Here is a 13,706-nt window from a genome sequence, read left to right on the forward strand (position 1 = left end):
GTGGTCATGGACCAACACGGCAGCCAAGATCTCCTCATCATCATCACACGAGGAATCGTCGGAGTCGCAAAGGAAAATGTGGAAAAAGTACTCGTCGGCAGAGTCCATTTTGTACCTTGGCAAACTGTCAAACAACTTGCGGGCGTCGACGAAGAAGCTGGCCGGTGAAGAGACACGCGCCTCCCTTGGACCAGCTGGCTGGCCTGGCGGCGTCAGGACAGCGGGCGTTGTCGGACGAAGGAGCTGGCCGGGCTTAGGGAGGCGGCTTCCTGCTCGCCGCGATGTCAGGGGGTGGGGTAGGAAGTTTCGATGCCCCGGTAGCGAGGCGGTGGTGGCGGCGACGTGGGAGGTGGTGGTGTTGGGGGGTGTCGGCACCAGCTGCTGGCAGAGGCACGGGAAATGGGCGGCGAGGGCGACGGGGCAGGGGCGGGCGAGGGTTTGCTCTCGATATGGGGAGGGAGAGGATTGCCAATGTACCGACGGCTAGCGAGCCAGGAGGACTAGGCGTGCTCCGCGCACGTTCGCTTCGTGTCCGCGCCGACGCAAATGAGGCTCAAAATTAGATCAGGAATGGATCGGCAGCGGACAAAAAGCATACGCGCGTCCGTTTGAGTCGGTGCATTGGGCCGACTTTTCTGTTCCCCCCAATCAAAACGGACACGCACGGACAAAATGAGTCAGCGATTCAAGCTGCTCTTAGTTGTTATTTTGATGTCTAGATATAATAGTGGGTCTAATCGTGTGGCTCTAATTCTTTCAGGCCGTTGTGTGTATATTATAGATGGGGTGCGGCTAGGAAAGATAATGTTTGCTTTTTTAATAGAAGTAGAATCTGGAATCTGGTATTATCTGTTCCAATAAATAGATAATTCCAGAAGTAATAAACAGGTGTAAATTAAATAAAGTTTTGATATAATTGGAATTGTAGAAGCAAATACCAGTTTACTATACATATATATATATATATATATACATTATAAATAGATAAAGGTCAATGTTACATAGAGATAGAGATCTACTTCCTCGGTTCCAAAATTCTTGTCTTAAATTTGTCTAGATGCAGATGTACCTAATACTAAAACGTGACTTATTACATCCATATTTAGACAAATCTAAGACAAGAATTTTGAGACAGAGGGAGTATTTAGTAGCGTAGTTGTTGACGATTATTATTACAAACTTTAGCCTCCGTTTGATTTCGGAGAAAATTTATTGGGCTTTCCAGAGCCAGAGGGAGTACAATGTATAAAAAACAACAGCTAGCTATCTGACATGCTGGCTAGCTGGAAATTTCAGCAGGGGTCATGTTTCCAGTTCCTCTGCTTTGCCGGCCTTCTGCCTAGCTTTCCGTCGCATGCCTCCTTTCCGGCCACCAGCGCCCTTCTTCCCTTTCCCTCCTTTGGAGCCTCCACTGCCCACCCTTCTTCCCTGAGCCGACCCGCTAGACCTGTTGTCCTTCATCTGTGGATTCACCAATACCTTCCCGTTACAATCCATAATGACATGGAACCCCTTCGCAGGGCACATCATCTCTTACTATCAATCCTTCTTGGGGCTAACGATCATGTGAATTAGGGTCAATATTACCTCTGTATTGTCATAGGGATTGGTTTGCTTTGCACGTTTGCTCGGACGTCTGACTTCTCCACAATTTTTAGTCACAAAAGGCACATGAGCTTCATCGAGCGTCCCCTTGATCTGAGCGCCATACCTGGTTGTTGCTACATATCAGTGGGGTTTACAGTAATTCTTGAAAATGATATGAAGTTATATCTGACCTGTTTATTGTATTATGTGTGGGTGTACGTGTCTGAAAATTTACCTCTGTTGTTCTTGATTATAATCCATTTCCTCACCAGAGTCCTCATAAGCTTGAGTTTCTTCGTTCTCACTGTTTCTGATGTCTTCTTCCGAATCTAGCAGTGGTGATTCAACAGCTCGAAGTTCTTTTCCACCCTATAAAAAGCACAAACACAAATCTCACTGAGCTCACAAGCACAAAAATATTTAAACAAGTACTACTAGAAGCTAAAAAAGGCATGTCCTACTGGGAAGATAACATAAAAATATCATGATAGAACAAGATTCACTTCCCCAACTGTGTTACACTGCAACAAAACAGTGATCCGAGATATGGGTAAAAAGACCATATCTTCAACTCTAACGGAAAGCAGCACCCAACGCTTTGTTGAGACACCCCCAATACACGGACGTGTAAACCGTCTCTACAACACCCACCCGCACTGGAATAAGTTATCCACTATTTTAAATATTTTTATTTGAGGAAGTTATCCAAATGCCCATTAAATAGCCATCGACTTGTATGGAAGGAACTACGATCTGATCTCCTAATGAGAACCAAAAACAAATCCAGGACTTTGCAGCATCAGTGGTGGCTGGATCCATCAGTGGTGGCTGGATCCATCTCACCAGCTCCCCAGTGTTCCAGCCTCCATCAGATCACATCCATGGCACACGACAGCTTACAAGTGATCAGCTGCTGCTGTGGGCTCAAGCGTTGCACGACAGCGACGTGGAGTGATGAGCGCGTCCGGTTCAGCCGGTGCAGTTCCCACTGGAAGCGGAAGTCGGGATAGGCCTATTCGCAATTTGGGCTTTTCTAGTACTTTTGAGGTTAGTCCTCCCCATTGTGGGCCAAATTACTAAACAATAGGGGTATTTCTGTGCAAGTCAGCTGAGCACAAAACACGCAAGTCACATAAAAGTAGGAGTTTATATATGTGGCTAATTACTACTTCCAGGCTCAAGTCCATCGATTCTTTCCTTTTTTGGTTTTGATCCACTGCCTCCATCCTGATGCAATTCATCTCCCAGATGCCGATGAACATGGCGCGAGGTAGCTGCTGCAGCCTAGCAGATTCACCTCTGCAACCACAACTAGCTGATTAACTGCTGAGGACATAATAGCCTCTCAGTTTTAGTCTCAGCAGTAAATTGTTTTCCCTTTGTACTTGTACTTGTTTATCCGGATCATAAAAACTTCAAGTTATCTGCCAAAGATATTTTTAACTTGTCATCCTCACGTCCTGGTAAGAAGTAGGACACCGATAACTACCGAACGTCAGGTATGTGCACATGGCAAAATGAACGTTTTTTGTGGCAATTTATATTTGTCGAGGATGGCAACTTTAGTGGGCAAGCATGGGAAATCTGTCTTAGTTTATTTTTTGCCAGGAAATTGCCATGCTTGTAAACAAAAATTGCCATCCTCACGTCAACTAAAATTCCCATAAAAAACGTTTGCTTTGCCATGTGCACGTACCTGACATCAGGTAATTATCATTCCGAAGAAGTATCAAGTAGAACATGATATTCTTCCTTCTATTTGTTTACTTAATGTGAGAAATTATTTGCTCCGTAGTAGTTCAATTTGATATTGGCAAAAGAATGCTTAATATTTGTACGAATTTGTTCTCAGGTTTTTAAGCATTCACTCTTCTACTGTGGCAATTTCCATTGCTGTTTGTTTAATCCTTCTTTGAAGTCAGAATAGACTCGTTTGTCCAATAAATGCTGATCCCGTGTAATTAACTAAACGCTTATTTAATCACAACCAATTGTTTGTTTGTTCTTTCAGATTTATGGAGTAAAAAAAGTTTCAGCTTGAAGGAAGACAAACATAAGAAGCAGCTCAATGTGTTTCGCTTGAAGGACAAGAACAATCTGCTTGCTAGTTAAATTACTAGGTGGACTCTTTTACTTGACAGTGTAATAGGGACTGTGTAAGTGTAACCATGCTCATGCTCGAGTGTAATTGCAATAACATTTCACAAGGAATAAAAATGTGGGCTTTTGCTACACTTGCATATGACGATTATATTTATTTATTCAATGACAATTACAACACCTTTGATACCAGCGGTACATGCCCTCCACTACCCAATGCATATACTTTTTAACTCAAATTGTGAATGTATTTTCAAATTCAAGCAGATTGATTTGAATTTGAGTTTGCCATGTCTATCAACCGATTCTACGGTTGTCAAACCCATCTCAAATGTTGAGACGGAGGCTATGGCAACACCTTACACGGGCGCAAAAACCATATCTAGCATCTGTAGCCAGAGTTTTACCCGTTGCTACATTAGTATAAAACCGCCTCAATCGACTATTTTTGCTGTAATATTTGACTATAATCCTATATACCTAAATAGTCCATACCCACTACCTCTATTATCTTAACATGCACACATGCCACCTCATCAAAGGCCCACCACAACATGCATGAGAAAGTTTTCCATTATTAGTTGATCCCATGCACACATCCCACACCAGCACACATGCCACCTCATCAAAGGTCCACTCAACATGCATGGGAAAAAGTTTTCCATTATATTATGCCACTTATATTAAAAATATTTTTTGATTACACAATAATCAAATACAATATATAATTTGTTTTAAAATTTAGTTCATATATTAGTAATTCAACTATGCATGTTTCATACAATCAAATCACTAAAATATATTGCGATCAATTCCCGCAGCAACGTGCAGGGTATTCTTTAGTTATAATAAAGGCTTAATGCCGAAGAGAAAACTTCAGGAGCAGGAATGTTGCAGATGCAAAGATAGACAAATAGGACTATGTAAACAGCAAGATACCTCAATAGCACAAGTAGGGAACAAGTCAGGATCACCATAACCATCTTCTGCAGCATCAATTTGCATTCCCGATGCCTCGTGTGCTTTACCCTGGAATGAAGAGACATATAGCAGACAATTAAATTAATCCCACATCGCAGCAAATATTACAATTACATTTCATAACGGCAATACCCTTGCATGAGGCCTTGATTGACACTTCACTCTATTCTCTTTCTATCAAAAACATTCTTCAAATCTTCCACTTCATGTAATACTTGGTCACCTTCTCTGCCCTTGTTGTCCGTCGCAGTCCCATCAGTCCTTGGTGTCACCTGTGAACATGATGACAGTGCTTTCCTTACGCGCATGCGCCATCTAACATTGTAAATCAATTTTGTATGAGGTTGACAGGACCAATTTCTGTGGACGCGTAACTAATAGACATGTTTGGATAATCATAATCTAGAAGTAAATTACAAGATAGAAAAGGAACTGAAGAAAGATACTTACTCCAAGAGATGATTGTAGCCATTTTCACGTAGCACAAACAAATATTCACAGAGTTGTTTTATCTGCTAGACAGCAAAGGTACAAACAACCAGGGTCATAACTAAGACAGAAGAGAAGCTAGGCAGGCAATACTCCACTACCTCATCTGTAGTAAGCTCATGATTCTTGATAGGCAGAGATGCTGGATCGTCACATGAAATTGTCAAAAAGGAACCAAGAAACTCTAGTGGTGTCTGGGCCTCAGACCATATAAAATCTGATGCTAGACCAGTTTTCCAGAATTCTGTGCTTTCCTGCCTACGTAAATAGTATATGATACAAATTTAGAACAGTGTACCTCCCACCAAACTGTACGACAATTCAAACTTTGAAAGTACAGATCCTGAAGAAAAGAACAGCAATGCCAGCTATTTTTAATGCCTATTTACTGCTCTAAAATAATCATGGTTAACTGCTTTTCTGACTTTACAAATAAGCTCATCCTCCCTCTCCCTCTCACTCTCCCTCTATGTCAGATGGCGCACAACATTCTATTGATGCCACAAAGGTATGGCGGAGACCATATGACAAAGTACATTGTGAGGCAAGCCAACACCTTCGCGTGGAAGCGTCATACCTTTACAGCAGCCAGCAACAATATTGTGACAAACGATATCACATAACATAAGCCACTAAGATATGCAAAAAAAAAATACAAATTCCAGTAATGATGTGGGAAAAAATACCTACCGCTTGCTCTTCTCTGCATCCACACTCAGCAAGTGCAGGTGCTTCAAATCAAGAAGTTCTGGTTGAATATTTGCAGGGGCTTTATATCTCAGACAGATAACATAAATTTCAGCAGGCGTGGACCGACTTGCTACAGGTCTACTCAGATGAACACGCTCAAATAGCTGTAAATGGGTACATTTGATGCATTAATAGCAACTTGTATAAAATAACTAGCAAAACAAACACTTTAAAAACCTGTGATCAAAACACACCTGTTTCAGGCAGAACATTATAGCCTTGTAATCTTGACACCTGAAGAACTATTGAAGAGAATAAAAACTGATTTGAGATGTGCACTTCACACAGGGGAACAACATCAAGAGTCATAATTTGCATCATAACGGATTGAAGAACTGATGGAGATTAAGAAAATGAGTGTTGCAAGAAGGCATCAACATAAAAACTATCTACCTCCGTAACTCCTTTTTTCAGTTCAAATTGAATGGTAAAAATGTCTTAAATTTAGTTACGGAGGTAGTACCAAGAAGCTACCAGAAAAAATATGATCCACTATGTTTATCACACTAGGTAAAGTACTGATCCACCATGAAAGCTTAGTTACACTAGCTAATATATCCGATAAACTTTTATTACATATAAACACTGCAAAACACGTAAAAAGCATATTTATCACATGTTCGTGTAAGAAGCCTCACATCATGAATTCACCCCGCAAAACAAATACACCATTCATACCTTGGTGATGAAGGTGCCATTGGGGGCGAGGAACATGGTAGCTAGGCGCACGGCGTCCATGACAAGCGCTGACTGCGTGGCTGTGGCCTCCTGCGCAGCCGATGCACTGGTGCCACCACACACGGAACGATTTCCTCCCTTTTTCTTTCGTCCAACACCGTCGTGGAGGACGACTTCAAATGACGCGACGCCCCTCGAGTCCATGAGCCGCCGCACGGCGGCGCCGCACCTGGCACTGGCAGTTATGTCTTCCTTGAGAGAGAGAGCGCCGCGGATGGGGCGGATGGGCGCGACCGACGACGAAGGCGCCGGGGGCGGCGCGGCTGACGGCCACCTGGACCCACCCCCCAGGCGCGGCGCAGAGATCAAGCACCGCGCGAGCCGTCGGGAGAAAACGGAAGAGCATGTCGAGCTGGAGCAGCTTGAAGGCCGCGCGACTCCGGTACCCTTGCTCCTTCGCAAGGAGGTCGAACTTGTCCTGCGGCCGCTGTTTCCCGTTGTTCCCCGCATCCATGGGCATGGCTGACGCCGCCGCCGCCGCCGCCGCCGGCGAGAATTCTCAATGGGAGGAGAGCTGCGAACTAGGGCTAGCTTCATTCGGGCCGGGCTTGATTTCTGTTTTTTTTTCTTTCGATGCAGGCCGCTTCGCTCATTTTGTCCTGAGCTTTGGAGTCGGTTAAACCGCATCGGCCTCGTGGGCTTGAGTTCTTTAAAACTACATAATAATATAGGTAGTAACATCACACGTATCTAAATAGAATAAATGATGTGGCAAGCAATAAATGAAGAAAAAGAATTATGTGGTAACATAGCTAGTATGAGTAACATATCAAAACAAAATGAGTCTATAACCTAATAAATGAAGTGTTGCATGTTATGATATATATATTACTCTCCACTATAAAGGTAGTAACATAGAGTAGTAACATGGACATGTTACTACTCTATGTTACTACCCATTATGGCTAGTCTAAATTTAGAGGGGAGTCACGCGATGCCGAAATCTGGGACGCCCACACACCGCGCATCAAGATTACTACTTAATATAGGCATTTATTACTAAAAAAAGCCTTAATATAGGCATTTATGATATACAATAATTTCTATCCAGTAATGTATATGAATGCGCAGAGGTATACTAGTAGGCAGGGTGTGGGACAGTATCATTTATTTCGTATGCGTACGTCGTCCAGTAGTTGCAGGTTAGTTTCATCCTCGATTCGACCCTTTGGATTCAATTCCTTGTTGGACATGTATGTGCTGACTTCTGTTTTTTCTGCGTGACATTAGAATGTTGGTGGAGAGTTCTGGATTGAGTTGTTCATTGAGATCATTGGACTTGACGGTTTACCTAGATTGGATTCGTTGGAGATTAGACAAGAAACAGACCTGGATCCTGATGAGGGTAAAGAGCCAAGAATGCCTGAAAGTTATATAGCTCTAGATGATAAGCTTGGGTAGGTTAGAAGGTACTTTCATATGATTTTTGAATTCAAACGATCTCCACTACAATATTGTACTTTTATCTAAATGTGTGATGCTCGGTTGGACGAAGAAAGAAGCGGAAGCTTATTAATTTCTAAGGACGCCTAGGACTGGCAGCATACCATGTTGAGCAGCTACGCTTGATAAATAACACAATGACTTCATGCTGGGTGAATTGACAGCCTGCAAGCATTAAACACTAACTGCACGCGAATTAAACATCTGTCAACCGCATGTGACCGTTTATGGCTGTTTTGCTAGGAACAGTTAATTATGTCATGTCCTTGATACTGATTGTATGGAAAGATGGAGATTTATAATATACTATATACGAATGATTACCGGTTGTGACCAAGACAAGCAAGTGCTATGGATCTTAAGTACAACGTTGCAAAGCTCAATTATTAGTGGACAACCCATAAACACACGCTGCCTACGTGGTAGCACTAATAGAAAACAGGGCTTTGGTCCAGGCCGGGTCAACCTATTAGTCCCGATTCAATTTAGAACTGGGACCAATGTGGGCATTGGTCCCGGTTCGTGAGTCCAGGGGGCCGGCTGGGCCATGTGGGCCATTGGTCCCGGCTCATCTGGACCTTTTGGTCCCGGTTGGTGGGATGAACCGGGACCAATGGGCCTCACTCCTGGCCCACCACCATTGGTCCCGGTTGGTGGCTTGAACCGGGACCAAAGGCTCCCCTTTAGTCCCGGCTCATGTCACCAACCGGGATCAATGAGGTGCCTATATATACCCTCTCGCGCAAGAGCAGAGCACAGTGCTCTGTTTTTTCTGGCCGAGGGGGAGAGGGCTTTGTGGTGCTCTAGCTCACCTCCTATGCACATGAGGTGTTCGATAGAATGCCCGAGCCACACTACTTAAGCTTTCTTCTCTCGAAGCTCGACCTCCAAGCTCCATTTTCCTCGAGATTTGTCTAGATTTAGCGGTCCGTCACGCCCCGTCTCCGTCTTCACCGCCGTCGATCACCTGCGCCGATCTCATCACCGACACCACCGTGGTGAGCCTCTTGTTCTTATCTTCTTTCTGAAAGGAAAAATATTCTTACTTGTATGTTTAGATAGATACTTGTATCATTTTCTTACATTTATTATTGCATCTTATATAGTGCGATAGTTTTGGTATCCGCCCCCGTCGGTCCTCGTCCTGTCTATGATTCAGATGTGGTATGTATATTATCTTTATAACTATTGGTTCATTTATTGTTTATGAAAATTATGTCGACCAACGTGACATAGATTTTATTTATCTAGGATGTATGTGAATCGGAAATGCCAACCGGCCCTATTGTCGAGAGGTTAAATTTAGTTGAAGAAGAAAACAATTTGTTGAAGGAAAAAATAAAAAAATTGAGGAGGAGAAGATGATATTGGAGTTGCATGTTACGGATGTCGTCGATGATCACAAGATCAAGATGGATGCAATGCGCTTGAAGATTAGAAAGATTAGAAAATATGCCATTCATACCGAGGCTTGGTATCATTATGCTGTTGGATCAATTGTTACCTTGGTTGCGATTATGATCGCATTTGTTTTCGCATTGAAATGTTTTACATAGTTTCAATGTATGGTTTAATTAATTAGATGCTCTGGAGAGCTATATGTTGTTAGATGAGAACTATGTATGCACTTTGGTTTTAATGTGATGATGAACTTCTATTAATTTGGATACTTAATTATATATAATGCACGCAGATGAACCGGCAATGGATGTACGGTGACAGACACACCCGCGAGTACATTAAGGACGTGCATGAGTTTCTCGATGCGGCTGAGGCAAACAAGCAGAATGGTTTTATGTGTTGTCCATGCACTGAATGTGGGAATACGAGGTCTTACTCTAACTAGAAAATCCTTCACTCCCACCTGCTTTACAAGGGTTTCATGCCACACTATAATGTTTGGACGAGGCACGGAGAAATAGGGGTTATGATGGAAGACGGCGAAGAAGAAGACTACGATGACAACTATGTGCCCCCTGAATACGGTGATGCTGCAACGGGGGGAGCTGGTGAAGGTCAAGAGGAACCAGACGATGTGCCCAATGATGCTGCAAGGGGTGAAGCTGCTGAAGATCAAGAGGAACCAGACGATGTGCCCGATGATGATGGTCTCCGCCGGGTCATTGTCGATGCAAGGACGCAATGCATTAGTCAAAAGGAGAAGCTGAAGTTCGATCGCATGTTAGAGGATCACAAAAAAGAGTTATACCCCAATTGCGAAGATGGCAACACAAAGCTCGGTACTGTACTGGAATTGCTGCAGTGGAAGGCAGAGAATGCTGTGGCTGACAAAGGATTTGAGAAGCTACTGAAAATATTGAAGAAGAAGCTTCCAAAGGATAACGACTTGTCCGACAGTACATACGCAGCAAAGAAGGTCGTATGCCCTCTAGGATTGAAGGTGGAGAAGATACATGCATGCCCTAATGACTGCATCCTCTACCGCGGTGCATACAAGGATCTGAACGCATGCCCGGTATGCGGTGCATTGCGGTATAAGATCAGACGAGATAACCCTAGTGATGTTGACGGCGAGCCCCCCAGAAAGAGGGTTCCTGCGAAGGTGATGTGGTATGCTCCTATAATACCATGGTTGAAACCTCTGTTCAAAAATGAAGAGCATGCCAAGTTGATGCGATGGCACAGTGAGAACCGAAAGAAAGATGGGAAGTTGAGAGCACCCGCTGACGGGTCGCAGTGGAGAAAAATCGAGAGAAAGTACTGGGATGAGTTTGCAAAGGACCCAAGGAATGTATGGTTTGCTTTAAGCGCGGATGGCATTAATCCTTTCGGGGAGCAGAGCAGCAATCACAGCACCTGGCCCGTGACTCTATGTATGTATAACCTTCCTCCTTGGATGTGCATGAAGCGGAAGTTCATTATGATGCCAGTTCTCATCCAAGGCCCTAAGCAACCCGGCAACAAAAATTGATGTGTACCTAAGGCCATTAGTTGAAGAACTTTTATAGTTGTGGAATAAAAATGGTGTACATACGTGGGATGAGCACAAACAGGAGGAATTTAACCTTAAGGCGTTGTTGTTCATGACCATCAACGATTGACCCGCTCTCAGTAACCTTTCAGGACAGACAGGCAAAGGATACCACGCATGCACGCACTGTTTAGATGACACTGAAAGTATATACCTGGACAAATGCAGGAAGAATGTGTACCTGGGCCATCGTCGATTTCTTCCGACCAACCATCAATGTCGAAAGAAAGGCAAGCATTTCAAAGGCGAGGCAGATCACCGGAAGAAGCCCACCATGCGCACCGGTGATCACGTGCTTGCTATGGTCAATGATTTACGCTACGTAATCTTTGGAAAGGGTTCCGGTGGACTAGCTGTTCCAAATGACGCTGAGGGACACGCATCCATGTGGAAGAAGAAATCTATATTTTGGGACCTACCCTACTGGAACCTAGAGGTCCGCTCCTCAATCGACGTGATGCACATGACGAAGAACCTTTGCGTGAACCTGCTAGGCTTCTTGGGCGTGTATGAAAAGACAAAAGATACACCTGAGGCACGGAAGGACCTGCAACATTTGCATGAAAAAGACGGCATGCCTCCGAAGCAGTATAAAGGTCCTGCCAGCTACGCTCTTACGAAAGAAGAGAAAGAAATCTTCTTTGAATGCCTGCTCAGTATGAAGGTCACGACTGGCTTCTCGTCGAATATAAAGGAAATAATAAATATGCCAGAGAAAAAGTTTCAGAACCTAAAGTCTCATGACTGCCACGTGATTATGACGCAACTGCTTCCGGTTGCATTGAGGGGGCTTCTACCAAAAAACGTCCGATCAGCCATTATGAAGCTATGTGCATTTCTCAATGCAATCTCTCAGAAGGTGATCGATCCAGAAATCAAGACTAAGGAGTGATGTGGCGCAATGTCTTGTCAGTTTCGAGCTGGTGTTCCCACCATCCTTCTTCAATATCATGACGCACGTCCTAGTTCATCTAGTCGACGAGATTGTCATCCTGGGGCCCGTATTTCTACACAATATGTTCCCCTTTGAGAGGTTCATGGGAGTCCTAAAGAAATATGTCCGTAATCGCGCTAGGCCAGAAGGAAGCATCTCCATGGGCCATCAAACAGAGGATATTATCGGGTTTTGTGTTGACTTCATTTCTGGCCTTAATAAGATAGGTCTCCCTAAATCGCGGTATGAGGGGAGACTGACTGGAAAAAGCACTTTGGAAGAGACTCAATAATATGCAGGGACGTATATTCTTGGTCTCAAGCACACTACACAGTTCTACAAAACTCTACTTTGGTGATCCCGTATGTCGATGAACACAAGAACAGTCTGCGCTCCAAACACCCAGAGCAGTGCGACGACTGGATTACATGTGAACACATCAGGACTTTCAGCAGTTGGTTGGAAACACGTCTCAAAGGTGACAACACTGTTTGTGATGAGTTGTACTTGTTGTCCAGGGGACCATCTTTGACTGTATTGACTTACAAAGGATACGAGATAAATGGGAATACATTTTACACGATCGCCCAAGATCAAAAGAGCACCAACCAAAACAGCAGTGTCCGCTTTGATGCAGCAACCGAGAGCGGAAAGGATACATATTATGGTTACATAGTGGACATATGGGAACTTGACTACGGACCTGATTTTAAGGTCCCTTTGTTTAAGTGCAAATGGGTCAATCTGTTAGGTGGCGGGGTACAGGTAGACCCACAGTACGGAATGACAACAGTGGATCTGAAAAATCTTGGGTACACTGACGAACCGTTCGTCCTAGCCAATGATGTGGCACAGGTTATGTATGTGAAGGACATGTCTACCAAACCGAGAAAAAGAAAAGATAAGGAAGCGAATACATCATACGATGAGCCAAAGTGCCACATAGTTCTTTTAGGAAAAAGGGACATCCTGGGAGTGGACGACAAGACAAACATGTCTGAAGATTATGAAAAAGTTTCATGAAATTCCTCCCTTCAATGTCAAGGCTGACCTAAGCATCCTGATAAACAATGAAGATTATCCATGGTTACGGCGCAATAAGCAAATGACACAAGCGAAGAAAAAGTGAAGACTTTCTCCCGCAACTTTGTAACACACGAACATGCTACCATTGTCCGTTTTGTACATGCACATGCTATGTGGGTGAAATTATGATACCATCCCAACTTTCAACTTTTTCAGAGTTCATTTGAAATGCTTTCATGTCTTATGGTTCGGCCCTCGTAATACCATGACCATTAGTCCCTGACCCATGCCAACTTTCAACTTTCAACTTTCTAAAACTAATGGCACTAACAGAAATTTCAAATTTCATCTATTCTCATTTTTTTAGTAAGTTAATCACAAACTTGTGATTCAAACAATTTTCAAAGAGTTCAAATTTTAACTATTCAAATTTGAAAACTAATGGCACTAATAGAAAGTTTATAATTTTTCTAAAACTAATGGCACTAACAAAAAGTTTATAATTTTGCTAACCTAAAAGCAAACAGAATTAAAAATTAAAGCAAAAAACAAAAGAAAATAAATAATGCAAAAAACAAATCAAAAAAAACAGGAAAAAACTATTTTTATAGTAAAGTTAATCACAAAATAAAATAAATAAAGCAACAAAGAAAACAAAAAAACTGA

At 43.1% G+C, this 13,706-nt stretch overlaps 1 pseudogene; it reads right to left on the bottom strand.

The window, feature by feature from the left end:
• Positions 1-1,073: 1,073 nt before the first annotated feature.
• On the bottom strand, positions 1,074-7,217 carry LOC119331511 (annotated as a pseudogene).
• Positions 7,218-13,706: the final 6,489 nt, after the last annotated feature.

Source organism: Triticum dicoccoides, chromosome 7A (genome assembly GCF_002162155.2).
Source record: "Triticum dicoccoides isolate Atlit2015 ecotype Zavitan chromosome 7A, WEW_v2.0, whole genome shotgun sequence".
In the NCBI taxonomy this organism is placed as follows: Eukaryota; Viridiplantae; Streptophyta; class Magnoliopsida; order Poales; family Poaceae; genus Triticum; species Triticum dicoccoides.